The sequence below is a fragment of the Sus scrofa genome, chromosome 8 (genome assembly GCF_000003025.6).
Source record: "Sus scrofa isolate TJ Tabasco breed Duroc chromosome 8, Sscrofa11.1, whole genome shotgun sequence".
NCBI classification, from domain to species: domain Eukaryota; kingdom Metazoa; phylum Chordata; class Mammalia; order Artiodactyla; family Suidae; genus Sus; species Sus scrofa.
Window position 1 is genome coordinate 33,734,201 of NC_010450.4, and position 12,295 is coordinate 33,746,495.

General features: G+C 39.5%; 1 non-coding gene across 1 annotated transcript in view; it reads left to right on the forward strand.

Moving 5' to 3' along the window:
* LOC100515559 overlaps positions 1-12,295 on the forward strand; it is a 315,996-nt gene that overhangs the window by 96,805 nt on the left and 206,896 nt on the right. The window contains exon 3 of the transcript XR_002346620.1: positions 8,977-9,131. This is a non-coding gene — a transcript (uncharacterized LOC100515559). The remainder of the gene's footprint in view (positions 1-8,976; positions 9,132-12,295) is intronic.

Sequence of the window (12,295 nt, forward strand, 5' to 3'; positions counted from 1 at the left end):
TCACCTACTTGGTTAAGTTTATTCCTAGGTTTTTTTTTTTTTTTTTTTTTCTTTTTTTGTCTTTTCAGGACCACACCCATGGCATATGGAGATTTCCAGGCCAGGGGTCTAATCGGAGCTCTTGCCACCGGCCTACACCACAGCCACAGCAATGCTAGATCCAAGCCGTGTCTGCGACCTACACCACAGCTCACAGCAAGGATGGATCCTTAACCCACTGAGCAAAGCTAAGGATCGAACCCACAATCTCATGGTTCATAGTCAGATTCGTGTTCCACTGTGCCATGATGGGAACTTACCTAGGTATTTTTTTTTTTTTTGATACAATTTTACACAGTGTTTTTTTTTATTCTCTCTTTCTGATGTTTCCTTATTAGTGTGTAGAAGTGAAATAGATTTCTATATGTTAATCTTGTATCCTGCTACTTTGCTGAAATCATTTATTAATTCTAATAGTTTTTGTGTGGAGACTTTAGGGTTCTCTATCTAGAGTAGCATGTTATCAGCAAATAGTGAAATTTGGATACCCTTTTCTTTCTTTATTTCTTCCTTCCTTCCTTCCTTCCTTCCTTCCCTCCTTTTGTCTGATTCCTGTAGCTAGGACTTCTAATACTATGTTAAATAGACATGTTGATAATGGACATCTGTTTGTTCCTGAATTTAGGAGGAAGTTTTTCAGCTTTTTCACCTTTGAGTATATGTTTGCTGTGGGTTTGTCATAAATGGCTTTATTATGTTGAGATATAGTCCCTCTATACCTACTCTGATGAGATTTTTATCATGAATGAATGTTGGATTTTGTCAAATACTTTTTCTGCATCTATTGAGATGATCATGTGGTTTTTATCTTTTCTTTTATTCATGTGGTGTGTCACATTGATTTATTTGTGTATTTTGAATCATCCTTATGACCCTGGAATGAATCCAAATTGATCATGATGTGTGATCCACATTATATGTTGTTTGATTTGGTTTGCTAATATCTTGTTGAGGATTTTTGCACACTTAGATCATTATTATCAAAATTATTAACTTCTTGCTAATTTGAGAGCCCAATAAGGACAAAAGGTATCTCTTTTTTCACTCTTTTTTGCCTCAGTTCCAGGCATATGGGCTTTTGGTAGACTCTCAGTGAAAAATTAAATTACATCGCATGTGGTTGGATATAATAAAAATTTAGTTTCAAACGTATTTATAGAAATCAAAATGTGTTAGATGTTTTACGTTAATTCAAAAGTGAAAAAGAATATTCTTTAATCTTTTGAAAGGGTGGAGGTAATGTCCTAAGGAATTATTTCCAGTTCTTTTGGAGTCAGGATGGCCAAAAACATATATCCAGTCTCCCACTCCCAGCTAATATTGGACTCTGACCCTTTTTCATGAAGCCACAGATCTTTCCTCAGAATCCTCAACAGAGTCCTGGAGTTACTCAGTATCAGATAATTGGAATTGGCGCATGCAACACAACTTAATTGGTATTTCTGTTTTGTCTCAGGAAATAAAAATCACATTTTGTACTCTCACAATATTTAATTATGTATTGACTGATGATACTAGCATAGAAATAACCTTGGAAAAGCCTGCCTTTTAATATAGATTCAATCTCTTTCCTTTCCTTTCCCATGGTAATGAATATAGAACCTTAAGGCAATAATTTTGGACAAATTATTTATCATTTCAGATTCAGCCAAAATTGCTTTTGATTTTTAAACTGTAAAAAAACTGAATGATTAAGTGAAAACTTGGATTTTAATTGCAGGTTTCTTTTTTTGGCAAAGATAAACCTTGATTATAAGCATTAATGTGTCTAGATGCTATATTTCAGGTTATTGTCCTTAAAATCTTTCAATAAATTCCAGGTAGAAAAAGAAACACACTTCTCAATTACTTTTGAAAAGCTATATATTAAGTGGCCAGGAGGTTCAAAATAGTTCTAATAAATCACATAATAGAAGCAGTCTTAAACCATAGAGAATTACCTTGCATAATTAATTTGAGGTTTAGAGACAAGGTAATCAGTATCATTTTCTCTAACAATCAGGCATCTTTAATTGACTATTGCTACTCTATCCTTAAGGGACATTTTCCCAATTTCAGCATAAAGTTGAAACTGTCAGTTTCAATCACTCTTGCTCCAGAGCCACCATTTACCCATATAAGTATCATCGAAGAGATCTGAAAATGCTTTTTCTGTGAGGGCTTAGAATTGAACTTCCATGATGAATTATGTCTTTCTACATGTGTCAGAATCTCACTTTCTCTCCAAGAAAAAACTGAAAGATGTTTTCCAGTTTTAATTTGCCTTACTGTTTATAGATATAAGGCTTTTCTTATTTGAATTAAAAAAATAAACTACCAAAGATTTTCTTATTTTTTTATATCTGTGTATAGATGGATAAAGTGTATTTCTTAGCTTTTGTCAAGTAGTTAATTTAAAAATTTTCTCTCCTAATTAAATGAAAAGTAATTACAAAAGTTAAGACAATATAGCTTTAGAAATACAGTGCTATAAAAATTAGAAAAATTATGAAACTTCCTGCAAATAATTAGAAACATTGGGCTGAAATGGGATTTGGATGCATAAAATCAGAGCAGAATACAAATATTACAAATCACTCAAAATATTAGCACTTTTAGAAAATTTTTGTCATCAGATTTTTAAAAAATCTTTTGATCATGTAAATTTTAATAAAAATAGTAAAAAGTATCATATTATAAAAGAGGTTTGTTTAATTATAATTTTGTGAGGAGTTAAAATTTCAACTAGGAATATAATAGAAAAATGGTAAAACTCAACTAAAAATATCAATGCTTTTAGAAGGAGCTAATTCTATGCCTTGGGGAAGAGTTATTTCAAGATTAGGCTAGAAATTTTTGTTGCCAGCAAGCAAGCACACTTTGAAATGTTCTGATACGGTGTTGACAGGACTCAGAAGCCAACTTAAAAAGAGCTCCCGCTGGCTAAACCGTGACAATCTGAGCATAAAAAAGGTAATAAATGTTGCACTTGATTAAAACAGCAGAGCCTAGAAGAAGCCATTATTCATAATTATGCTTAAAATCGAATGGGACTTTATTTTCTCTCCATATAAAGGGTTTTATTATCAGATTAGTTTTTAGAGGAAATTTCCTCTAATAATAGGTACATAATATATAATAATATATAACATAGTAGTAATATGCGAGGAGCCAAGGCGATGCTAGGACTCAAAAAAAGGACCTTGCCTGATGGCAGAAAACACCTGAAGGCAGGTTCCTAACCAAGGAAGGGAGCTCACCTGAGCGGTACATGCTGAAGGTGGGCCTCTGGTCAGGGTGAAAGCCTGCCTGAACTGTACGAGCAGCCAAGGCAGGCTCAGGTTACACAGCTCTCATTTTGATGTTGATGGGGAAGAATTGGGGCTTTCCTGGGAAAACAGTTTCCATGTTTGCACCAGAGAACATGGATTGTTTCTCAGGTGACCTAGTCTTTCCTGTTGTTTTATTTGTTATTCAGGTTTCCTCAGTCTGTCCTGATTATTTACTTATTATTCTTATTTTCCTGTGGTGGTTTGTGATTTAACAAAATTACAATAATGATATAATAAGAATTTCATTCAAAGGGACTTTCCCCTATTTAAATCCAACTTAATTAAAAACATAGTGTTTATCTACTAACCAGTTATACAGTAAACTTTAGAGTTAGGGTTTTAATGAGGTCTATAGAAGTTAGACATATATTATTCTTGATCAAAAGAAACCCAGCTGTGAGTTTTGTCCTTGAGTTTAGAAACTTTTAGCAGTAGCTAGCTAAGTTGATTTGTATGTTCTCACACTGTCTCCCTGCCAAGGATGCTTTGAAGATAGACACTAGTCTGAAGACAGGATTTTTTGTGTTTGTAACTTCTTCAGCTTGTGGGAACTGGCTGGCCATGAGATGGTTTGTGCTGGGTCTCCTCTTTCCCACATGATATGCTGTGTCTGTTTGTCCTTGAATTGTACTCACTAAATTTAGTTAGACTAAAGATTTTAAAACATGACGTATTGCTACTGCACCATGTGATCAAAAAACAAAGTCTAATAGTTAACCAATGTACTTTTAACACTGTGATGTAATCTGTAGTGTAAAACTATATAATTAACCACTTATGCCAATAAAATTTGAGCAGTCCAGCGCCCTGAAAGAAGGGCCAAAGCGGCTGTCTCCATTCTTTCGCCGACGCTGTCTGTCTCCCATCGGGATGTAAACTCCCTGGCTGCCGGAGCTGTCCGGCAGTAATGTACACAATGTTGACGTTTATATGTATTATTTTTATGGTGCATATAATCGTATCCATACACAAACAATAAGGTGGCATCACCATTGTTATTAGTATTTTGTGGAATCTATTTGTTCACTTTTTTTTTTTTTTTTTTTTTTGCCTTTTCTAGGGCCAATCCCGCAGCATGTGGAGGTTCCCAGGCTAGAGGTCTAATCAGAGCTGTAGCCACCAGCCTACACCACAGCCACAGCAACTCGGGATCCAAGCCTGAGTCTGCGACCTACACCACAGCTCACGGTGACGCCGGATCCTTAACCCACTGAGCAAGGCCAGGGATCGAACCCGCAACCTCATGGTTCCTAGTCGGATTCGCTAACCACTGAGCCACGAAGGGACTCCTCTTCACCCTTCTTGTATGCTTTTCTGACCTCTTTTCAGGGATAATTTGTTCTCTTCCAGAAGTATATTTTAAGTGCGCTTATTTAGACTCTTGTAATGGAAAAATTAGTTTGTTTTCACCTAATGATCTACATGTTTTGCCCTCATTCTCAGATGATAATTTCTGTTGGACATACAATTCTAGATTAATTTTTGAAAGTATTTTTTAAATATATTTTTGCAGCATTTTCCGACTTCCATTGTAACTGCTGATTTGTTTTCAATCAGATTATCATACTTTATATAAGATATTCTTTCATCTATAGATGCTTTAATTTCTATTTTTGTTATTTTTATGGGAATAGCCACTGTGTGGCTGTTGTTTACTCATATCTTAGAAGCCCAGAATAATGTTTTATAGTAGTAGCTCAATAAATGCTTCTTGAATGAATAATGTAAAGTTTTTCACAGTTTTAACCTGACTTTCATCATAGAATTCTTGTATGATTCTAAAGAACTTAGACTGGGTACTGGGCACGTAATAACTGCTCAATAAATTATAGCTTCTATGTTTACTGAGAGAAAAGGATTGTTAATTTCTGTAATAGGAGGAGAAGGAGCTATCTGTAAATGTGTTATCATAAGCTTACATCCTAGAAAGTAGGCAAAACAAACAAAAGCACAGGACCAGATCCTCACAGATCCCCATGTACCATACCTTCTCATCGTATTTTCCAAGTTCAAATACAAACACTGATTTTGTTTCTTATTTTTTTCCCTTTGGCAACCACAAAAGTTTTGAAATAGTAAGATTACAACAAAAAAGAAAACAAAAGAAAAATTTACTTCTTCAATTCTATTTAATGGTCCTACAAATATGAAACCCGAACTACTTGCTTAAGAATAAAATATAGTCTTTGCAAACTGAAGAGACATTTATTCTGCAGAAAGGCCATTTTAATGAAGATTCGTTCATGCAGTAAATGTATTAGACCAACTTTTGGAGTGAATTGCAAATGAAAATATTAAAAGCAGCGACTCTTAGGATAAAGGTGACATTTTTGGGCCATGCCATTACAGATACTCCTTTTTGCAGTGTCTTCATTGACGTCTCCTTTTCCATTACCCCATGATTTCTAACCTTCTCTCTCAAGATCTTTAAAGAAGTGAATGGAAATTTCTCCAATGGCATTACAGATCTATCACAAATTCCATTGGAGATTACTGAAGAGATTCTAACTTGTATTTTTCATTCTTCTAATTTTTTTAGGATATGGTTTTCCAAAACTTCTAATTGGACAGAATTCATTATCTTCTTCTTCTTCTTATTATTATTATTTGCCTTTTAGGGCCGCACCCGCGGCATATGGAGGTTTCCAGGCTAGGGGTTCCAATCAGAGCTGTAGCCGCCGGCCTACACCAGGGCCACAGCAACGCTGGATCTGAGCTGAGCTGTGTCTGCAACCTACACCACAGCTAACGGCAATGCTGGATCCTTAACCCACTGAGCAAGGCCAGGGATCGAACCCAAAACCTCATGGTTCCTAATCAGATTGGTTAACCACTGAGCCACGACAGGAACTCCTAAAGCCTACTTTCTGATAGCATCTTCTGTTTAATGGAATTCAGTGTTCTGGTTTCCACTTGGGCACATTCAGCAGGACTGGGTTTGCAGCATTACTAGAAGCACCCATTGTGTTTTATATATAAGACGGTCCTCTAGCTTGGAACTTCACAGTGAGTGAGGTGTTAATTTGAACTCAGTGCATGCTTAACATCGTCCCTTCAAAGTGATCAAAAAAAAAAAAAACCCTCCTGTTGTTTGATGTCTGTGATGAGTGTTTAGACTGCTTCACGGGCTGAAACTGACAGGACAAATGATCTGAACCCAGGCAGAACCCAGAATGGGACTTGAACACATGTGCCAGGACTCGAACCCAGCCTAAACCCAGACTGGGACTTGAACCCATGTGCTGGGACTCAAACCTAGCCTAGACCTAGATTGGGACTTAAACCCATGGTTTTAAATTAGAATTATTCACCCAGTGTCTGGACTCACTGAGGTTCAGGTTCTTCATGTCTCCGTGCAGAAGGAATTCAGCAAGAGACCAAGTGATAGGCAAGAAATAGGTTTACTAAGATAGGATGCTTGGGAGAGATGCAAGCAGGCAGGCAAGGAGGCTCTGCCCCCAGGATCTGGTGAGCTACAGTTTTATTATCCATGGGGAATGGGGGTCAGAAAAGACCGCCCCTTCCTCTTTCTTTGAGCAGTAGCTCCTCCTTAGTATCTAGTAAGGTGTGTATTCAAATCAGCAGAAGGGTAGTCTTCAAACTCCTGCCCTTGGTCTGAATCTGAATGCAGGCCTTAGCTCACTCCCACCCAGTGATCTGAGGCCAATCTCTCTCCTCCACTAGTCAAGCAAGCCCGCCTTGTTTTGATAGCTTTCTTCAACAATTAACTTACAGTGATCTCCCAGCATCCCCTAGGTTTCCCTCTCTATCTGTGGTCCCTTCCTGGGGCTTCTACAGCTACCTGTGCCTGCTCTATCCCTATCAGGGCCACTGGCATAATATGCTTGCATACTTAGCAGAGCCTGGATATTTCTTAAATTTGAAACAGATAAAGTTGAGAGAGATAAATTTTGTCTTTGTAGCCCATGTTTAATCTGGTTTTGGTGAGACTTGTCTCCAATACAAAGTGAGGTGAAATGATCTCAGAGTTCCTATCCGCTCTACAATTTAATTTCCCAAATGACCCAGGGATTCACCTTAAATCCATGGCACTTAAGAGAATTTCTGAATTATCACTTAAATAATTTTCACATCTGTTTTAGAAGGCATAAATTGCTATATAAACTAAAGGTGTTTCATAGATTAATACAGCTGCAGGTTGGAGAAGAGAAGCACTGTACATTTTAATACTTAAAGTGACCTAAAAGACACAGTGTAATTCATTGGTTTAGTTAGTGCGTGGGCTTTGGATTTCTGGGCTGCCCTTGGTTGAGATCCTGGCTTGGTATATCAGTTAGCTTTTTTTTTTTTGATTGCAAAGAAACAAATCTTTGCCAGCCTAAGCAAAAGCAAAAACAAACAAACAAACAAACAAAAAAACCAGAAAAAAACAGAAATTTATTGGCAGACTGAAAGACTGGAGAACCACATCTTGAAATAGGAAGAAACCAGTATTTGGGGGGGGGTGGCAAAGAAGCAAGAACCAAGAGAAATTTCTCAGGATCGGTACTGACAGAGCAGAATGCTGCTTCTAAACGAATGGGGACCTCACCATTTTTTAAAGCCTTGCACCAATTCTTCAAGGGTAGAAGCCCCAGAAAAAAGTGTTTGGCTAACTTTGGTCCCCCTTCCAGTTCCAGTCTCCAGTCTCGTTCTAATTCCAGTCTAGAAAGAAAGATCTGCTCGTTCAACTTTTATAACAGTAAGGAACTATTTTACTACCTTTTAAGACAATTGTTAATGAGATCTGATTCCCCAAAGGAAATTGGAGTCCTGTGCACAGGAGACAATGGATGCTGGAGGCCAAGAGATAACAAAAGTGCATTGGCTACTTATTAACAATGTGGCATTGACAAGTTACTTAACCTCTCTAAACTCAGTTTTTTTGTTTGTTTGTTTTTTAATCTGTAAAATCATGGCAATGATTCTTACCTTTTGAATTACTGTGAGGATTAAATGAGGTAATCTATTGCTGCGGAAACCACAAAAATGGTGGCAGCAGCAGGAGACAAACAGCACTCAGAGATATGGAAAAAGCAAGGTTTATTCAGCACTGGCGCGGCTCAGAAGAGTCATTCTCAAGAGTGAGCACCAGGTCTTTGTTCTCAGCAACTTTTATGCATTAGGAGGTCTTGATTTTCCCATGTAAACATCCCAGAACTCCCCCTTCCACAGGCAGACAGTGTTCTTCCCTAAGAAACTGAGCAAGCAAGGTTACAGAAGTGGAACTGATAAGCAGTGCTGGGTACATGAGTAGCAGGGCTGCTGGCTTGGACATAGGGCACACAGTTGCTACATTATTACAAAAGGGTGGTATAGCTGGAAAGGCTTGTAGCTACCTTTTTAGCCAAGGGGGTTGTTCCTTAGTTAAAACTCTTATTTCACTATGGAAAATTCCAGGTACATAGTATTCACTCAGTAAATATTATAAGCCATTACCTTTATTATTTTGTAGTTTCTGCGGTTCTTTCACATACCTTTGTTTCTTGAAATTCTCACACTTTGTTGTTAGGTAATTGTAATAGATTTTATTATCATTGTTTGATGGATGAGAAACCTAGGCTTAGGAGCATTGCCTAAAGCTTAATACCTGATGTGCTTCCAAATCCCGTGTGTTTCTTTCTAGAGAGCACAGCAGCCGATCCTTGCAGTATTATCGGTTTGGGAAAAAAAGATGAGAGAAAAATGCTGAGACAGAATGTCCTTCCTGAGAAATAGAGCTCGGCAAGATTCAGCAGACTCCTTCAGCGGGAGGACTGTGTGTTCACCGCTTGCCTGCAGGTTAGTCGGGTATTGTGTCTGTTTCCTAGAAGGCAATGTTCTGAGAGTGAAAGCCGAATGGCACAATCGCAGAACAGGATCTGTGTTGCAGTTCAGTCCTGTGATCTTGTGATCTCATTGTAGAGATACTCGAGTTTGTAAAACTGTGTTTTGAAAGGATGGCTTTGATACTGTTAACCTGTGAAAATGTGGGGAGTATAGAATGCAACCTGTCACACAGCATGGAATTTTCCAAAGCAGTTCTCGGCTGAGTGCAGGGGGCAGATCTGCATTTGTCTTCCTTTCAGCTTGACATCTGGACACCCACACCAAGAATGGGCCAGCTATTTGATAACAAATGCAGTTTTTGTCTCTGCAAGCTGACCTCTCAGACAGGATGAATGCTTACTTAGTCTAGGAGTCGGTTTTTAGAAACCTTGAGGATGCTGGCATTCTCTGGGGTCCATCTTTTTTATTTTTTAATTTTTTTGGTCTTTTTAGTGTCGAACCCACAGCATAAGGAGGACCCAGGCTAGGGGTCAATCAGAGCTGCAGCTGCCGGCCTACCCCAGAGCCACAGCAACGCGGGATCCCAGCCGTGTCTGCGACCTACATCACAGCTCAGGTCAACGCCGGATCCTTTACCCACTGAGTGAGGCCAGGGATCAAACCAGTGTCCTCATGGATCTTAGTTGGGTTTGTTAACCTCTGGGCACGACGGGAACTCGTGGGGTCCATCTTTCCTGCTCTCTCTGCTACAAGAAAGCAGAAGTAGTTGGTAGTAAACAAAGCCAGCATCCTCCTGCTATGCTAAGAAAATGAGCATGAGAGGAACCAGAAAATAGAAAACATATTTACTTTTTTGTGCCCCGTAGACTGACTTCTTGTGAGTCCTCCTGATTTCTTTTATGCGATTTTCTCAAAGCACTTGATCTGAGTTCTGAGAACAGCCCATGTGCCCATTTTCTGCTTAGATCTCAGGCTGCCTTGTATTCAGCATCCTCTCAGTCCCCACAGTTGTGATCTCCCCACGTGGGTGGAAAAAGAATTTTCCGGATTTAAAGCAAGGTGTAGAAAAGACAAGTTTATTGAGACACTGTTGACCCAGTGGGCCGACTTCCTGATAATCAGGGACACTTGACTCTGGGTGCACCATCATGTCTGTTTTTATAGCCCAAAGACAGGAGTTCCCGTCGTGGCGCAGTGGTTAACGAATCCGACTAGGAACCATGAGGTTGCGGGTTCGGTCCCTGCCCTTGCTCAGTGGGTTAACGATCTGGCATTGCCATGAGCTGTCGTGTAGGTTGCAGACGCAGATCGGATCCTGCGTTGCTGTGGCTCTGGTGTAGGCTACAGCTCCGATTCGACCCCTAGCCTGGGAACCTCCATATGCTGCGGGAGTGGCCCAAAGAAATAACAAAAAGACAAAATAAATAAATAAATATAGCCCAAAGACAAAGGAGTGTGAGGTGTGGTCTTGCCTTACACCTCTTGACCTGCTGATTGGTTGGGGAAGAATGGGGTCTTTGGATACACTTGCTGATTGGTTGGGGGCATATGTTGCCTCTCGAGGGGTGTGGTAGGAGTGGTCCACAGACCTTTTCTGGTCGGGGGCAGGAAGGAGTAGGCCAAATTGCTGGGGTGAGGAGGTCCTTAGGAACTTTGTAACAATTACAGTGAGACAGGTGGGATGATAAGAGTCTGGCAAGGCTGGAGGCTTTTGGAGTTTTATCTCCTTGGAGAAGCCTTGAGGTCCCACACCCACCCTCGGCTGCCTCCTCTTTGAGTTCTTAGAGTTAAGGTCTGTACCGCTGTGAGACTGAATTCCATGACATTTAGAGACTATTTCTCATCTTTTTTTTTTTTTTGGGGGGGGATACTTTAGTGCCTCTCCCACCTGTGGGCCAGCAGCATCAGCATCACCCAGGAACTTTTTAGAATATCTAATCTTGGTCCTGACTAACTGAGTCAGAACTTTCATCTTAACAAGATCCCAGGTGCTTGCTATGGACACGAAAAACTGAGCAATGGTGCTCTGCTCAGTAGCACTTTTCATGCAATACATGTTAAGTAGTAATAAAGATAATAAAGCCTAATAAAGCATGTGAGGCAGGTAATTGTATGTCACTGATAGAATGCCATCTACCCAGTTTTTTCTTGCCATCTCTTCAATATTCTTCAGTCATCTCAGAATCCTAGAAGTGATGGTAATTTGATCCTTCTGAATACAGATGAAGTTGGTAGTTTCAGAATTACTTGCCCAACTCAGAAAATAAAAAGAAAAGAAAAAGAGAATTAAAATGAGTCATTATGGAGTTCCTGTCATGGCTCAGTGGTTAACGAATCTGACTAGGAACCATGAGGTTGTGGGTTTGATTCCTGGCCTTGCTCATTGGGTTGAGGATCTGGAGTTGCCTTGAGCTGTGGTGTAGTTGCAGACACAGCTTGGATCCCACGTTGCTGTGGCTCTGGCATAGGCCAGTGGATATGGCTCTGATTAGACCCCTAGCCTGGGAACCTCCATGTGCCATAGCATGGCCCAAGAAATGGCAAAAAGAAAAAAAAAAAATTGAGTCATTATGCAGGGTGGAGGGATGAAGGAAGAGAGGCACTGCTCATCAAACTTAGTTCTTTGTGCTCCACCCAAGGACCCAGAGTGATGCCTACAGATGATTGTCCCATGAACTTCAGGGAGGGAGGTGTCATAAGGTGTCTCAGTTTCCCTCACCATTCCATCCATCCTCGCCTAGCTCACTCATGTTTGTGTTTCATTTATCCATTTTTCTGCCCATGCTTTTCTTAGAGAAAAAAAAAAATCACTGCTTAAACTTATGCACCAAAGGAGTACCCACTGTGGCTTAGTGGGTTAGAAACCAGCCTAGTATCCACGAGGATATGAGTTTGATCCCTGGCCTCCCTCAGTGGGTTAAGGATCTGGTATTGCTATGGCTCTGGTGTAGACCAGCAGCTGCAGCTCTGATTGGACCCCTAGCCTGGGAATTTCCATATGCCACACTCTTGGCCCTGAAAAGCAGAAAAAAAGAATAATAAAAAGTTTTAAAAAATTAAAATATGCACCAAAAAATAAACATGAAATGATCCCACCCCACTCAAAAAGTAAAGTTTAAAAACCACGTTGCTAAAGCCATACATTATAGTACTGTATAATCGAGAAATGCATTAAT